The sequence below is a fragment of the Ochotona curzoniae genome, unplaced genomic scaffold (genome assembly GCF_017591425.1).
Source record: "Ochotona curzoniae isolate NIBS_2020 unplaced genomic scaffold, NIBS_Ocur_1.0 contig_3498, whole genome shotgun sequence".
NCBI classification, from domain to species: Eukaryota; Metazoa; Chordata; class Mammalia; order Lagomorpha; family Ochotonidae; genus Ochotona; species Ochotona curzoniae.
The window spans coordinates 9,812,480-9,831,079 of NW_024465885.1; positions in this window are offsets into that span (position 1 = coordinate 9,812,480).

The following is an 18,600-nucleotide window of genomic DNA, read 5'->3' on the forward strand; positions in this document are numbered from 1 at the left end:
CAGTCAAGATTATGTCTTCAGTTTTAATATCTGGAGAAAGTAAAATCCAGATGGATAATCCTATAATTTATCATCACAATTGAACCATTTTTTTTAAAAAAATAAGTATATGGAAGTCATGAAGGAAATATCAATATTGTCTGGTCATTGTGCTTTTTTATTTCCGGTGAGAAGAATTCTTAAAATATCTCCCCCAAAATGTCCAACCCTACTCTCTGGAACCCATAAAAATAACAAATCCTGACTGCTACATTATTACATAGTTGGTGTGAAAATGGGGAGATTATTCTGAATTACTTGTATAATTCTAGTATTATCAAACTAGGAAACAATAGAAACAATAGAAAAACAAAAAATAACTTGAAAGCTTTTGAACCCCAAAGATTCAAATCTATTTAACATTATAAATGTATATATTATCGCCAGAGTCCAGCGCTGGCTGACTGAGAGCTTGCAAAGGATGCGTGGATCGGCGAGATGATAGGAAGAAGAGATAAGACACGGACCACTATGACATGAAGCTCATAATGGACAACTCAGAAAAGTTGCCCTCTTTATTTATACACAAATCATCACAAGCTTTTGCACAATATCCAATTGTTTCATTTTTACTTCATGGTTAAGAGAATACAGAAAACAATCCTAAGGAAAATATTTTCAACAAACCATTACTCATTGAAACCTGCAGTCACCTGGCTGAAGCCAGGAACTCCACAGTTGATGGCGCATGTGGTTACGTAGTGACAAGTGGTCTACTTACACTCAAAATCAATTTTTACTAAACACAAACTAACTAATATTGCTTGAAATATTAAGAGTACAGAATTAACAAATTATAAATGAAAGGATTTTATAAAAGCATTTAACATAGATTCTTTGCTAAATGTTATAATCAAATCATGCATTAATTACTGTCACCTTCACTTAGTGCTGATTCAATTGTTTTTTCATTCTTTTGTTAAAGGGCAGTGAAAGGGATCAAGGCAATTTAGCCAATCTACAAACAAGGCTTTTACAAGAAACTTCCTTTTATCTTTCTAAACTGTTTTCTTTCCCTAAATAAAAGTGCCAATATAAGATTGAAATTTTAAGCCATTTTGAGGGTGTTCACATTTATTTCCCTTTGGAAGATGCCCCATATACTTTTGCTTTCTGTGGTGAGAAAGTAAAATGCATCATATCATGTGTTGTAACAGTTCAAGGCGAATGGTAAACAAACTCTTTGTACCTCCATGATTGCCATCTGTTTCAAGATATTATCAAGCTGTTTCTTAAGGAAAACATTAGTTATATTAGGGCAAACTTCAGGACAAAAGTGGGCACATAACAGGATGTTTGGAAACATAGTGGGTTCAATTGAACTATTGTATAATTTTAGCTGTGTGTCATAGCCTTACGTTACTAAAGGTGTTTCTATCATAACATGATTGATCAATTTGAGGAGGCATACCAGTTACAGGAATCACTTCACATTCGCAGAAAAACAACACCACCTTCAGAAGAATTCTATGATACATCAGAGAGGTGATTGAGTGTCCATACAATGGAGTGAGGCAGCAATGAGGTGACCGGAAACATTCTGCCGGGCCTTGCCATGCAGTCAGAAACTCCTAGTAGCCTTGCTAACCGAGGAGTGGTGCTCATCACACACCCATGCCATCTGACTCAACTGCATGGCTCCCCACATATTATATTTATTATATTTATCACTTATTAAGTGATACATGTATCACTTAATAACAATGATATATTTGGAGAAGTATGTCAATAGATAGTTACATCCATGGCACAAATATCAAAATATACTCACAAAAACCTACGAATAGATTTAAGTCATCCCCTGCTGTCTTTTGCTATAATCCATAAATTTGATAAAGACAAGATGCATGTGTCTGCTGCTGGTGTGGAATGACAAATTGTTTCATGTTAAACATTTTTGTAGTAATTGGCCTTTAAAACAATGATAAGCATGATAAATATATAAATCAGTCACATAGATACTTGCTATCATTGAAAAGTGTTGCATATTCTGAATAATTGTGTGAGTGCCACTTGCACATGATGAGCAGCTTGATATGTTTGATCACACAAGGACCACCACAAACAGTTGAACAACATGTTGTTCTAGCATACTGAAATGGCTATGAGGTTACTAGATGGGAGGAATATGTCAGTTCCATGATTATGTTATGGGAACATTGTTGTATATGCAGTCCTTTGTTGTCCAAGATACTGTGTGTGTGTGTGTAAATGAAGATAGTAGTAAAATGAGGCAAGTTTACTTGTTTCTTATAAAGATTTGTTTATTTAGTTTGAAAGGCAGGTTAAAGATGTGTTTATTTATTTGGAAAGGCAGACACTTAGTACATGCAGAGAGAAAGATCATCCAGCTGCTGGCTCACTCTGCCAATGGCCAAAAGGCCACAGATTGTCCATCCAGAAGCCTGAGCTCCCCCCGACCTCCCACTTAATACTTGGACAATATTCTGCTACCCTCCCAGGCACATAAGCTTAGAACTACATCAGAAGTACAGCGGTTAGGGACTCAAACTCAAGAACTGTTTTGGGACACAGGAATCACGAATGATAGTTTAACACTCCTAGCCAAGATGTCAACCTCAATTGTATTAAGTGAATTGACATTCCACATTTTTGATTCTGTGTACCAAATTTCAATTTTTCTATAATGTATTTTTACTTGACCTATGTGTTTAGAGCACACACACACACTCAGCCCCCTCACGCATACACTAGATTATTCCTAGTACATAATGTGCATTTGCATATTCTGATACCACTGAAACATGTACTTTTAATAGGAGATTAGCAAACTGTTTAAAGTCAGTCATTGTATATTCATCCTCCTTAATACAGGGTATAATATGCATTTTCATAAAGTTGTTTTATGACATTTAGGAGTGTTTTGAAATGCATGTATGTAGAGAGAAATATTTTGCAGTATGAGAGCAATGATCTAGAAAACCTCGTCACTGAGCTCAGGAACTTTCTTTGTTTTACTTTTCTCTGTCTTCCTACTACTTCACCAGCATGTACACCATCATATACAAAAGAAAGTAAAAACAAAACAAAAAAAATAAAAAAAAAACCCAAAAAACACCACAATGAAGATTCTAGCAAGCTAGCAAATACTTGGTGTATAAATGATGTTAAATCAAACTTACTTTTTTATATCTGATTTTTTTTTACAATACTTAGAATTATTCCTTACACATAATTGATGAAAAGCATATATTTTATGAGGATAATAAATTGCTTATGGGCCCTATAAATTCATATGCTCTCATTTAAATTACCATTGGACTGGTGTCAATATAATTTCAAGAGACAAGATAGACTATTTGCAAATAAAAGAATGACAGCAAATGAAAATTTGACTTAAATTACAGCATGAAGAACATGCATTTTTTTTTTACCTCATCCTCTTTTCTATCCAGGAAAGATTTCCTTATCTTTTCCATCCTACATCTCAATTGGTCACACCACAGCCTATACATCTCTAAGCAACTTCCTGAATCTATATACCCCTTTTCAGTTCTGTTCCTTTTCAAGCCATCAGCATCTGTGCCTCCAGCGTGTAATTGCTGTTATTAATTATAATAGTTATTGCTGTTGCTTTGGGCCTTCCTAAAGCTGTGCAGATGGTGGCCCTGACTCATCTCTGACCTCAAATGCCTCCAGATACTATTGTCTCTGATTGCATTACCCTGTTGTTCATCCTAGTGAACACTGGAACTCTTACTTTTCGCAGAGTGTTTGTATGTCTGATTGTGGAAAGAATTGGTAGAAATGGTAATTTCTCTAGGAAACAGAATACATCTGTATGCAAAACATAGAGGAATCATGACTTCTGACCTAGGGTACTTTGTTTTCCATTGTAGCCCAACCTGTCTGAAGCATCTTTGGCTACTTAAAGATTCTCTTTCATGTTTATTTTTTCTTTTCATATATATTTAATTTTATTTTGAATTTTGAATTGTGGTACAATTTTGTATAGGCTGGGATTCCCCTCGCCCCAAATCCCCAACCCCCTTTAGATTTTTCCCATCTTGTTACGATAGTGTAGTCCTCCGTAAGAATTCAGCCAATGAAACTGTGGGACATGTGTAGATAATGGAATGCTGGACTGTTTGACATTGTCCGTACCAACTATGTCGGGGTACGTTTAAACATGTTTATCTTTTCTCATAAGAAACTATATTATGCAGGTATATCGACAAATTGGCAAGAGTGTATATCCCGATTATGTTAATAAGAATTGAGGAGATGTATATATATATACATCTCCATTTTTATATATATATGTTGGACATTTTAGATATTCTAAACATTTTACTTATATAGAGTAAAAATGTTATGCTATTTATATTAATTACCATAAGTCAGAGAAAACAAGCAATATTTGTCTTTTTTGATGTGGCTTCCTTCACTAGCACAATCTATTTTATTGCAAACATCCATTTTGCATAAATAATATGGAAGATGTGTTTTTAGTCCTCCTAGGAATTTTCATATTGTCTTCCATATGTTTGTACCAGTTTATATGGCCTTAAACTTGTATCAAGGTACCTTTTACTACAAAGTGAAAACATTTTAAGAACTGGGCCTGGTGTGATGCCTCAGTGGCTAAATCATTGTATCACTGGAATTCAATGTGGGCACAGGCCTTGTCCTGGCTACTTCACTTTTACTCCAGCTCCCTGATTGTGCCCTGGAAAAGCAAGAGGTTTACCAACGGCCTTGGAACTCTGCACCTGCGTAAGAGACCCAGAACAATCTCCTATTTCCTGACTTCTGCTTGGATTGGCTCAATTTGGGCCATCGCAGCCACTTGTGGAGTTAATAAGTGGAAGGAAGATATTTCTGTCTCTCCTTCTCTCTATAAATATGGCTTACCAATAAAAAGCAACAAAAGGCTAAATTCACCTACAGGGATCCAAGAAAACATTATTGTGAAATTTTATATCAACCAGTTCCTGTGCTACAAGGACAAATGCTCCCTCGAAAACCTTGTATAGGGCCATCTTTAGTCATAGAATAACCTTTTAACATGGACTCTTATTTGCTCTTCCTTTAATTGAGGTAAACACAAAAGCTACTCTGGTGTTCTGGCTACTGGGAGAGACAATAGGTTTCCTAATTGTGCTATTAATTGATTGTTGGGAATGGGGATGCCTACCAAAGCCTAAATGCTTTGTTAAATGTGGAACCCTTAGGGACAGCTCATTTTGCATATTATATAGAATATATACATTCTATATAATTATATATATAGTACAGACCATTTCTGTACATTCATATAATTATATAGAATATATATATATTCTATATATATATATATATATATAATTTTTAGGAATTGTTAAGTGTTCACTACCTTGGCAATTTTTAAATGTTGATTGCTCTCCTTCATTCTGCTTTACAAGTACAAAAATAAGGTTTAGAAAAATCCTTATTGCAGTAGTTTTTGTGGCCCCCGATTTCATGGTCAACTACTTGATCTTGAAATATCAAGGCTAATGTTATAAACTAAACTGATTGAATCATGTCACCAATTTTGATCTATGTAAAACTAGCATATAATTCTACTATATAATTTATTACAAAGGGATATAGTTAAGGTTCTTGAAAATAGTATATCCTGCCTCAAATATTGGCTCTGAACAATTATTGGTGAAAAAAAGTGCAATTTTGAAATCCTAGAAATAATTGTCCATGATCTATGGGTATCAAAAACATAAAATATATACCGCACAAGATCATCCATTTTAGGCAGGAATTGATCTTCACGCACAATAGCATATACAGCCCATTTATTTTATCTCCATTCAGCCATTGAATGAATGAATGACAATGACATTATCCCTTAAGCCACACGCTTGCCTCTCCTCCCTACACACCGTTTCTCACATTATTTGTATGATTTCCCTAAGAAGAGCATTTTATTACAACTAAGCACACACTTGCACACAGTCCTCTTTAACTGCCTTACACAAATTTACTTATTCCCTCAAAACAGCATAGAAATAGAAGTCTTTTTCTTACATTAAAATTTCCCATCCATTCCTGCTTTTCATCCCTATAATATTATTTCTTTTTTTTTAAGGATTTATTTTTATTATTTTTTTATTGGAAAGGCAGATATACAGAGAGGAGAGACAGAGAGGAAGATCTTCCGTCCGATGATTCACTCCCCAAGTGAGCACAACGGCTGATACTATGCCAATCCGAAGCCAGGAGCCTCTTCTGGGTCTCCCACGCGGGTGCAGGGTCCCAAAGCTTTGGGCCGTCCTCGACTGCTTTCCCAGGCCACAGGCAGGGAGCTGGATGGGAAGCGGGGCTGCCGGGATAGAGCAGGCGCCCATATGGGATCCTGGGCGTGCAAGGTGAGGACCTTAACCACTTGTGCCACCGCGCCGGGCCCATCCCTATAATATTATTTCAATGTCTCATTTGTGAACCTAATTTGTAATGGGTTATCTCAAATTAAGTAATTTAAAGCAGAAATTTGATCTCTGCTATCTTCTGGATCAAGGAATTGCAACTCAGTGTGAGCAGGAATCCAGTTCCGTCATTGGCTGCAGGGGAGATTCTGCTGCCTTCTGATCTGTCCTGCAGGGCTCTGCTGCCATGATCATTATGCCTTTTGGCATCAAATTTTACCGGGTGTCTCAGGAATACGCACACATTTAATTTTAGGGCCTTTAAAAAATATAGCATTATATTACAAAGATCATTAGTTACAGAAGAAAGGCTCTATTTTCAAATAAAAATAAGTTTTGCTGGTTTTAGAATTGTGATGGCATTTTTATGGGGATCATGTTTCTGTGTGTCCTGCCAATGTGTGCGAAGTAAAGGGAATTGTTTGTGCCTCTAATCTTTGGAAAGATAGGGTTGCCATAAATTTAGGAAGCAAAGATCTGAGTCTAATAAGTATTTATCAGTGAGATCCCCCCATACTTACAAGTAAATCATAAACACATAAATGTAAATCATTTCATTTAAGCTGGAAATCACATAATGAAACACAAACATTGCTCTCAAATAAGAGGTGATTTTTCCAGTTGGCATAATCAAGTGAATCCTCACATGTTCAGTGCCAAACTATGATGGGACAAAAAGCAAACATAAACATAAAGCATAGATATCTCCAGTAAGCAGAGAGATCCAGATGGAATTAATATTATTCAAGTAAAGGTACATGTATGAATATTTCCTAATTAATGTTTCTAGCAACACGTTCCCTGATAATGTTGTATGGCTTTTGCTTCAATTAGCATGTTAATTATCTAAGTTTAACAACTCCCAAGATAGTTATATTATTCATTACATTTTGCAAATATGAGATATACTTTTAAAACTTCAGTTATTTTGCCATTTCTCCTGCTGCACAATTTGTAAATCTGAATTATAGAAAACAACAGATTTATACATTAGAAAATTCAGTCCTGAAAACAAACTGCACAGAAACATCTTGAAGAAAACCTGCGTGAGTATGATACACATTTCTCTAGCTTTTCATTAAAAAAGTTAGAAATCATTTTTTCCTAAATTTTCCCCAAAGAGTTTTAGTTAGTAATAGAATGTGATGTCTTTTCACTGAATACACAAGTTTTATATATGTGTATGTGAATATACATATTTTACACACATCCTTGTATTGTAGTAATCAGATTTTATTGAGGTTAATTATTAATTTCATTGGACATAATCTGGCACTTATTTTACATCTCATTTTGGTGCATTGGATTCATTTTACTTAATATTTTCACATGCAAAATTAGTAAAACTGACTGATTAATCTCTCTGGTCACTAGAAAAATAGAATATCATAGTTCTGAATAATAATAATTTATATTGTGTGGGATATATGTGTTTTCTTTATAAGTGTAGAGGCAACATAAGAGAAATTCCACTTTAAAAAATTACACAAATTCAATTAAATATGAGGGAAGTAGATAACTGGCTAATACATTATTTTAGTCCTTGTCAACTATTTCAGCATTATGAGGGGACTACCTGGTAATTGTCTCACTGTGTGAGTAAATGATTTTATCTTTGTCCACATTCTGCTTTTACAATTATCTGAGAACATCAGAAGAACGTGCAAAATCTTTGGAATTCCAACGTGTTACTTTGGAATTTTTATGCAAGATTTTCAATGTAAGAATGGATAGTACTGAGAATAGTGCTCGAGTGTTCAAATCATGCATCAAATCACTTTTAATGTAACTTTTTAGCCGCAAACGATTGCCATGTATCTTTGGAGTGATGGACATGTTAATTTTAATGACTGATTTGGAAAACAATCTTCTTGAGGTCACTGTGGAGATAATCTCATCAGGCATCACATTAACTCTGATTTGATAAAGATTATTCCTGTCCCTCTGAAAATGACCAATTAAATCAATGAAATAGTGTCCAATCTAATGTTTATTTTATGGAATAACAATGAAGTGAGAAGTGGACTTTAGTATTCTATTCAAACTTTAGTACAAATCTCACTGATTTATTGTTTCCTTAAACAAAGGTACTCTCTGCTTAAGGAAACCTTGTTTCAGACCTTATTTACTTGATTTCCATATGTTTTTCTACAAAAAATTAGGTTATTTTAACATTATGTCATGTGAGTCATCATACATACATGTGGAATGGATCCCTTATACTTACAAAACCTTATCATGTAAAATGTTTAAGAGCAATATCACCTCTTGGTCTTTTGGCTAAGATCAAGGGTAAAATAATAATAACAATAAAAAACATACAAAAAAGCCCAACATCTTGGCTAGGAACATCTTAGCACTCACCGTTTGCATAGTTAAAATCAGTGATATGATTATGAGAGCATTTCATTTGAGTTACAATATCCAATACATTGTTTAATTTAGAGCTCAGAAAGGTTATATCATCTCAATCCGAGGACATTGTAGAAAGTAACTGAGTGCACCATGACAGTTTCCAGAAACAAGGTTCCTGTATGTGCAATTACATATTTACCAATGGCCAGTAGCTATAAGAATATTCCTAATGGAATCAGCAGTTCCAAAGCCTCTTAGTCTGAGCTGGACTTTATGAGACATTCTCATTGATTTTTTTGGTGTTTTTGTCACAGCATCACATTTTCTCAGTGTTTGTGTTTTAATCATACAAGATTTTGCAACAATTACTTTAAAAAAAAAGAACATTATATACTATTTTCTTTAGGACTTTTATTACCATGTCTGCAAAGAAAATCTGTATATCTTATGGTTATAGGACTTAGTTCCATTGCTATTTTTCCTGTATTGTATGTGAATTGGGGTAAATTTTAGTGGAGAATGATTAGAACCTAACAAATTGTATACAACTGGTTGCTAGATATACTCTGAGACATGGGATTTTTTTTTTTTTTTGATTTCTTGAGCATCCGATCTCTGGATTATATCAAATAACATATAGTGTACTGTTCCACTGTCATCATCAGGATTAGAAAAGAAAAGAAAAAAAAAAAACAAAAACAACAACTGTAACTTCTTGAAAGGACCTAAAAGGATATGAAAAACCTAGGACTTCCTGAAATTTATATTATTTCTAGGATTGTTAAAACGGTATAACTTGCTTTAATAGGAAAACAGCTATTCAGTTTTATTTTGTGGTCTTTGATGCAATTAATAGAAACACATTTAACTGCTAAGGATATTTGTAGGTTAGTCTTCCCTTTGCTTTTATTTTAATGGACTCTTAACAATTAAACTTGTAAGTAAAAAAGAGAAATAACACTCAAGGAAAAATAAAATTTATTGTATCTGGGGCATTGAGGAAGAGTTGGTTTTAGAGAATGAGAGAAATTACAGGAAAGAGGGACAAAAATGAGCCAATGGCCCTGGAATGGATACATTGAGCCAATGGCCCTGGAATGGATGCATTGAGCCAATGGCCCTGGAATGGATGCATTGAGCCAATGGCTCCCAGAAAGAAAAAGTTTTTTTTCTGTCGGATGCTTTGACTCAGAAAGGAAGCACTGTGAAAAATCATATCTAAATGTCCCAGATCACAGTAATGAAGTCTCCAAGACCATCCCTCTTATTCTAGAATGAACCTCTCACATCCATACCTTGATATACTTATTTCCAATTTGTCTGAGTGGAGAGACTTCTGGATTAATGTTGTCCATTAACTGAATAGCACAGTGATAATAATTCTTGCCCCAAGTGCATTCCATCTATACAGAAAATTTTCTTTATACCTGTTAAAGAGGTAGGCATAGCAAGCAAATACTATGTGAAGGCTTGTAGTGACATGTGCTTGCGAAATAGCATGGAAAAGTTTAAGATTTCTGGAAATGGAGAAAAATGATTAGTGATAGTATAAGATCATTTACTTGTGCATCTATAGGCTTGACTGTATTTTCTTCCTTAATTTCCAAAGGGTACGATTGTTCCTTTTAAACCCTCAGGGGCTCTGTTGGATTTCTATCCTCTCTGATTAGAGAGCAGAGAATTCTTGGCCTCATTGTTTCAATATTTTTGGCTTGTTTACATCTGAAATGTATTAGAAATTAATTTATAGGTATTTACAACTTATGCAGAATGTTCAGCATAGATCACGATATATCATAGCTAATCAATAGGAATGTGTAAGCATCTTTGTGGCCGACTTTACCTCAACTTAATTTTGTAATTTTAGATTCTTAATGATGCAATAATTTCCAATTAGCATAGTAGGCTAAGTTCAGCCTCAGGGTAAGGACATAAAACACATGCTTTTATTTTTTAAACCTGTACTCATTAAGAGAAAGAATTCTGTATTTTTTTTAAGATTTTATTTTTATTAAGTGCAGGAATTCTGCATTTTTTTAAAACTTTATTTATTTTTATTGGAAAGTCAGATATCCAGAGAGGAGGAGAAATGAATTCTGTATTTTTTTTTCCTGCTCATCTCTTGAGAGTGACAGAACTGCCATGTTGAATCACACCCTTAATTTTGTAAAACACAAAACATATAAGGCTTTGTGTTTTTTCCAGTGGGTTTACTGCTGCACTTTTATACTTCGAATTTCCATATACCTGTGTTGATATTATTAAAATGCTGCCACTGTGGTAGTGCTGGGAAATGACTTGCATTTCTTATACAAGATGCAGACACATATACTCTCCCCTTTATGTACCACTGGCACTGCCGAATTTAGCCTGGGTGGTGATATGTTTGTCTACATTAGGACACTTTTGTTTAGCAAACAGTTGTCCCTCTTAGGAAAATTAAACCCTTGTCTGAGAAATGCTATTGATGTGTTTGTTGGTTAGTTGAAAGTCAAAGTTACAGTGAGCAACAGAAAGAAAGGTATTACATCTACTGGCTCACTCCCCAAGTGGCTGGAGCAATGGGGATGAGCGAGGTTGAAGCCAGGAATCCAAAGATTCCTCCAGGTCTCCATGCAGCTGTGGGGAGCAATACTGGGTACGAGTTGGTGCCTACATGGCATGCCAGCATTACAGGTGGCGGGCTTAACCACAGTGCAACAATGCTGGCCCCAGATGGGATATTTTTGTGCCTAGCAATTGAAGACATCCTTCCTACCATCAGCCTGCATATTTGAATTGCTGCTGGGTTCATTACTTTATGTCAGTTTCTATGATTTGGAGTAACCCTCAGTGCTACCTACAGCAGGAAGAGCTGTGGGCAGTAAAAAGATTGTTTTCTTTTGCAGATAACTCAAAGAAGTTAGACTGGAGATTTTAGAATTTGATTCAGTGTGATGGGGTAATGAGAACCCCTGTTTACATGAGCTGTTTAGATGAAACCCCGGGTACAGATCCTTTGCACTCTGCTCATATCCTGATAGGAAAAAGAGCTGCCTGGTTCACCATGGGTCTGAGCTTCTGTGCTGGTGCTCCTCTGATGATCCATGGAGGTGGGACTAGAAGTGAGGCTTGGCAGACATTTGTCCTAAGTATTCCTGTTGACAGCACTGATTTTGTTTATTCCTACGGTTCTTATATGTCCCTGTATATTGCAAAACTAACAACATGTGGCATGGCATGAGTAAATTTCTGTTCCTAGTTACAAAGTGACAATACAGAGAGCAAATGACTCTCCTTGTACAATTATTTTTTTAAGATTTATTTCATTTCTATTAGAAAGTTCAATATACAGAGAGGAGGAGAGACAGAGAGGAAGACCTTCAGATTGCTGATTCACTCCCCAAATTACCTCAATGGCCAGAGCTGTCTGATGATTCAGTCCCCACGCAGCTAGAACAGTCGGAGTTCAGCCAATTCGAAGCCAGGAGTCCAGAGCCTTTTCTGGGTCTCCCTCACAGGTGCAGGGTCCCAAGGTTTTGGGCCATCTTTGACTGCTCTCTCAAGCCACAAGCCGGGAGCTGGATGCGAAGTGGGCCTTTGATATTAGAACCAGTGCCCGTATGGGATCCCCGTCTGCTTCCTCAGGTCGTATTATTTTTTTCTTTCTACATTGCATGAATATTTTCATACCTACCTCCCTAACTAACTAACTAAATGTAATGTAATAAATACTATCCCCTCTAGAAGCCATGATCCTTATTAGTGCAGAGACTCCCACACCTAGACCTGTTTTTCTTTGCTAAAGCCTGCATGTCATCTTGGACATATGCATTACCCTAGGGAAGCAGACATTCGTCATTTTTGTAGTCCAGTTAGTAAAATGTGAACTAAAATAAGGCCACTTAAATCACTTTCAATCTCTCAGCTTTTTAGGGTAGGAGACGTGGCATGCTCAAATAACAATACCAATATATTCCTTTTACAAGGTAAATTATTTAACAATATGAAACAAATGATGCCTACGGGATTTCCAATAAAAGGAAGGTAAGTTTACCATGTGGTTAAAAAAAAAAAGATGCTTGCAAATATATTGAAATCAGGGTGTACCATGTTTAATAGAATTGCCTATGAATAAGAATTATTTTTGTAGCTTTTAAAATTATGTGTTATTTTTTTATAAAACAGGATTTTGTAACATTGATTATCTCAGTACAGCCAATCAAAATGCAATTAGAATGTTATGTATATTAAATAATTCTTATGTTGTTTTGCCCATATGAACAGCTAAATTAAATAAAGAGATATGAAGAAGTGAATTGAAACAAACAAAAATTGCAACAAGCTCTTTTTTTTTTTTCTTGAACGTTAGGTGGCCTGTGTGGTAAATAACATTTTACTTATATAGACCATCTCATTTTAAGTTCTTGAACTGTTGTTATTGATACCCATTATCATAGACTTCTCTCATTTAAGTCTTTGTAACAGTTCAGCAAGATGGGAAAAGACACCTTGACTGCCATTTAATAAAACAGATTTCAACTGCTAGCAATCTTTGCTGTAATTTAAAGATTATGATTGAGTTTCCCAGTCAAGCATGTACTGCAGATAGATAATCGTGGAGATAAAGACAAGTAGGGGTGTGCTTTTTGGTTAGTGTGATTCTCTCCTTTTTCCTAGTCTGTGTTATGTCTGTTTGATACTATTTGTGTAAATGGGAATAAGATCATTATCACCATTCACTAAAATGTGCATATGTTAAATCTGGAAAATGATGCTGTGTGTTGGAGGCCTCAACATATGTTTTGAAACACAGACCACACTTTATTTTGAAACTGAAATTGATGTTGATGGCTCGTTCTTCCTTTCCCAACCCCTGCTGACAGTAGATACAGTACTTATTTCATGACAGTCATTTTGGAGACCTAATGTTGTTGAGATCAGTCACATCAAAGACCAGAAACTTCAGTGCGGGAAAAGATACTGTTCGGTGTTCTTTTGGAGTTATCCTTAGGGATAGCTGTCACAGTCAAGGTGTCTCTGTAAAAACTACATGGAAATCATGGCGACCAAACGTGAATGAAGAAATAGTAACACTTCTTGTGTAAGAAGATGCTTACAATTAGGGAAATTTTGCCATTGACAAAAATAGTGTCTAAGTGAAATTTTGTCACTTTAAAAAATGCACTCTCATTTTTTTGTTGTAATAAATTTCAAATTCTTACCTGTTTCAAAATGATGGGAGTGAATTGGTAAGTAAATCCTAGGTTTTTGAAAATCAGGAAAAAGACTAGACAAAATAATCACTCCTTACATGATCCACAGTTTAATGGGGAGAGTTAGATGTTCAGATTTCTTTCTTCTTCTTCTTTTCAAATGATTTATGTAGTTTTATTGGAAGGGCAGATATTCAGAGCAAAGGAGACACAGAATGAAAGATCATCCATCCACGGCTTCACTCCCAAGTGGCCTCAATGCTTGCAACTGAGCTGATCCAGACAGGAGCCAGGAACTTCCTCTTAATTTCCCATGTGGGTTCAAGATTCCAAGACTTTTTTTTTTTGTCATCTTCTACTGCTTAGTAGGCCACAGACAGGGAGCTGGATGGGAAATGGATCAACCAGGACACTAACAGGTGCCCACACATGATCCCATTGTATTCAAGCTGAGAGTTTAACCACTGAGCCATCAACTGGGCCCAGATGTTCAAATTTCTAAGAATTCTTTAGTCTTTCTGTTTGTTTTGAATCATTTAGCTTTGCTTCTAATTCACTTTAGTTCACATTTCAGTTTTTATTATTACAATAAAATTTATATATTTAAAAAAATGTGAATTGGGGATGGAATGAGACACAGATACTTCGTTTCAATAAAAAAGATTCTAAGTCTATGAAAAATCCTGATCATGTAAAAATGATTCAGCATCTATTAATCTATATACTAAAATAAACCCAATATAATTACATTTTCCTAGAGGTTTTTCAAGTGTGTTTAATTTTAAATAGCATTTATTGACTTTCTAAGGTGAAGTATTATGGCTCCTTTCCTTTATGGGTTTAAATCTTATTACTGATCAACAATTTTAGCAACCGTTATTTGTATTATTAATATTTATTAGTAAATTTATAATGTTTATTAATAAAATAATAAAATTTCCAAAATATTATGTAGCCGGGTGCAAAATATATGAACATATTTTGATACAACTTTTTGCTTGTATATTTTACTTTAGATGTGAATAGCATTTTAGAGTAGGAAATGTAAACATATTTTGAAAACAAATACGAAGAGGAAAGATAGAGAAGAAGAGAGAGCATTCTTAGGAATTGTTGGAATGAAAAAGAGGCAACTCAGCAAAATACGTTAACAGGACAGTGAAAGATATTGTCTAGATGTGTCTATCTGACAAAAGACTTATTGTATAAAGATTGCTTTTGTGTCTTGATTGTGAAATAATTATTATTCCAACTATATGCTGCATTTTCAAAATCAGTTTTATTTTTATCAAGTTAATATTTTAAATAAAAGTTCACATACATATACTTGCACCCGCATGCATTGATACTCATTGATTGATGATTGATTATATTTCAATAACCCATTATAACTTAAGAAGAACCTAAATCAAAGAAGTACTTATGAAGCTGGTACCACAACATGGTAGGCTGAGCTATTGCTTGCAGTGCCATCATTCCATATGGGCTCTGAATCATGTCTTGGCTGCTCCACTTCCAAACCAGATCCCTGCTTATGGCCTGGGAAAGCAGTGGAGGATGGCTCCAGTCTTTGAGACCCTGCGCCTACATATAAGGCATAGAAAAAGTTCTTGACTCCTGGCTTAGGGTCAACTCATCTTCTGCTGTGGTGGCCATTTTTGGAGTGAACTGGTAAAATAAAGATCTCTACCTTTCCTCTCTGTTACTCTGTCTTTCAAAGGAAAAATAGAAATAAAACAAGTAGTTAAAATGATGAATCTGCACACCAACCACACCACCAAAGGTCAGTCTCATATCTTAAATCTGAACACTTGCATTACAATAAGTTTACTATCTTATTAAATTACAGAATACTACGCAGAAAGTAAAACAGCAGAATCTTCTCACAATTTAAAGAAAATAGTAATTTGAATGATCAAAATTGGGAACCATCTCTATTAGAACTCACACACAAGGCAAAATAATAATAAATATTCTGTAAAGAAAAATACCAGAGTTGTTCTTTTTCATTCCTATCACAAAGTCATTTTAATTATTTTCAATTCAACTTTCGTATTTGCCCATGCATTTCCAATTAATATGGATGTATTGCTTCTATTTACCTGAACTCACATGAACATTCTATTCTTGATTGCAAATTTTCATGAGTCTCGTCCTGGCAGTTATTATTTTAACAAGTACACTATGGTTATCTTTCCTTTCTGGTATGTTCTTCTTTTCTTGTATTTTTTCCCATGTAAATTTACAGAATTCTGACCTCTCTTTCCCATTCTAATATTTTCCCATTGTCTCCAATTGCCTTTTATAGCAAATTCTCATGCAAATCTGTCAATTAAATATTTTTCCACCTAGAGACTGTCCCTGGACTGTTGAACCAGGATGATTGTTGTTAAAACTATTTAACATTTTCCTTTTCTTTGTTTCTTTTTGCAAGTGAAAACATATATACGTGCTTTCTACATAGGAGTCTGTAGAGAGGAAAGGCTTTTAAATATCACATAGGTTACTTAAATATCTAAAATGACAAAGAATTAATAATTATACTTTAATTAATAATTCTATAAATGTTAGCTAATTTTTCAATAACATTTAAAAATTATTCTGTACCTTGGGTTTTCTATTTACTATGATTTGTAAATGTTTCTATGTTAATGAAAGGAGCTCATCTTTGTACTTAACTAGAGAGAACCTTAAGCTGTGTACATTAGGGTTTCTCGACCTCAATAGTATTGTCATTTTGTAGCTAACATTATTTATTATGAAGTAAAAGGAAATTTTTTGTGGATTTTACAACTTTATAGCATTACATCAAGTTCAACAGTATGTGCTGACCAGAGGTCAAAAGTGAGTGCACCCCATTCTGAGCTGTGTTTAATAAATTGTCTTCAAATATTGTCTAGTCTCCCTTATGGGGTAAAAAATCATCAGAGCTTAAGAACCATGATGAATAATCTTTGAAATGTACGTCACTTTTTACAATAAAAGTAAAAATAGACTATTTTAGGCCAGCTGCATGCTGGGTTTTAAGATTTTTAAATTATTCTTATCTATACTGAAAATCTATTGTTGTATCTTGAACTCTGAGGGACATAGCCAACTCCGATTTAGAATCACTGAATTTTCATTGGATTTAAAAATATTTTCGGGCCCGGCAGATTGGCCTAGCAGCTAAAGTCCTCGCCTTGAACGTGCCAGGATCCCATATGGGCGCTGGTTCTAATCCCGGCAGCTCCACTGCTGCCTGGGAAAAGCTCCCTGCTTGTGGCCTGGGAAAGCAGTTGAGGAAGGCCCAAAGCCTTGGGACCCTGTACCCGTGTGGGAGACCCAGAAGAAGTTCCTGGATCCTGGCTTCAGATCGGCATAGCATCGGTTGTTGCACTCCTTTGGGGAGTGAATCATCGGACTGAAGATCTTCCTCTCTGTCTCTCCTCCTCTCTGTATATCTGCCTTTCCAATAAATGATATAAATAAATCTTAAAAAAAAAATTTTCTTTTCAATTTTTAATTTGTTTTAATTTTAATTTTTAAACTAATTTTACTAATTTTAAAATAGTTTATTTTATGTCAAGATGAAAATCTGATTTCTAATCAATATTAACATACCTAGGTACTTTTATGAACTTCTTCAATAGTATGCAGAGTCCAGCGTACTTTGTGTGATCTTGCTCTTGTGGTTTGTTTCAATACATTACTTGGTATTAGAAAATTGAATGGCTTCATACATATATTTCATATATTCACGTATGTTTTATTCCTATACTGTATTATTTACTTTGATAGCTAGGTTTTTGAATATTTATCAATACGATATTACTTAAAAGAAGATGAAAGCTGAAACATTTTATGAATTTTCCTTGTTTCATTTGTGAAGAAAAATTATTTATTTGAAAGACATCATTTACAGAAAAACATGAGGGGACACAGAGAGAGGGCTGATAAGAAAGAGAGAAAAAGAGAATCTTCCATTTGCCAGTTCACTTCAAGCCAAGGTTGGCACATAAGAAATCCAGGAGCTAAAACCCCATACAGGTCTCTCACATGGGTAACAGGAGCCCAACACTTGTGCCACCTTCTGCGGTGTTCCCAGGCACATTAGGGGGAGTTAGGTTGCAAGTGGAGCAGCCAGAGCTTTAGAATAGTATTCACACAGGACGCCGCCATCACAGGCAGCATCCTAACCTGAACTACCACAATATTGCCCCCAGGGTTGAAGTTTTAGCATATATTCTTCTGGATATATTACATAAAAGTGTTATTTTCAAATTAGTAGGTTAAAATTCCTGGTACAGGGCTACCAATGTACTATTTGATTTTATTTTTAAGAATTTTGAATATTTAATGTGCTATGTAAAATGTGCTATGTAAAACATTAGAACTTAAAATTCTTTGAATGAGAATCTTAAAATCAAAACAAGACTCCAGTGTCAAGGTTCTAGAAATTCTAAAGATTTGGTTTCAGTATCTCTTTCCATTTCTCATTCCCTTTTGTAGTCATCTTGAGACAATTGGTAGGGGTCATTCCAATGTATTTCTTTACTCTCTAATTGCCTGCAGGGACCGGGTATGGGCTGCAGTTGAAACTGAGAAGC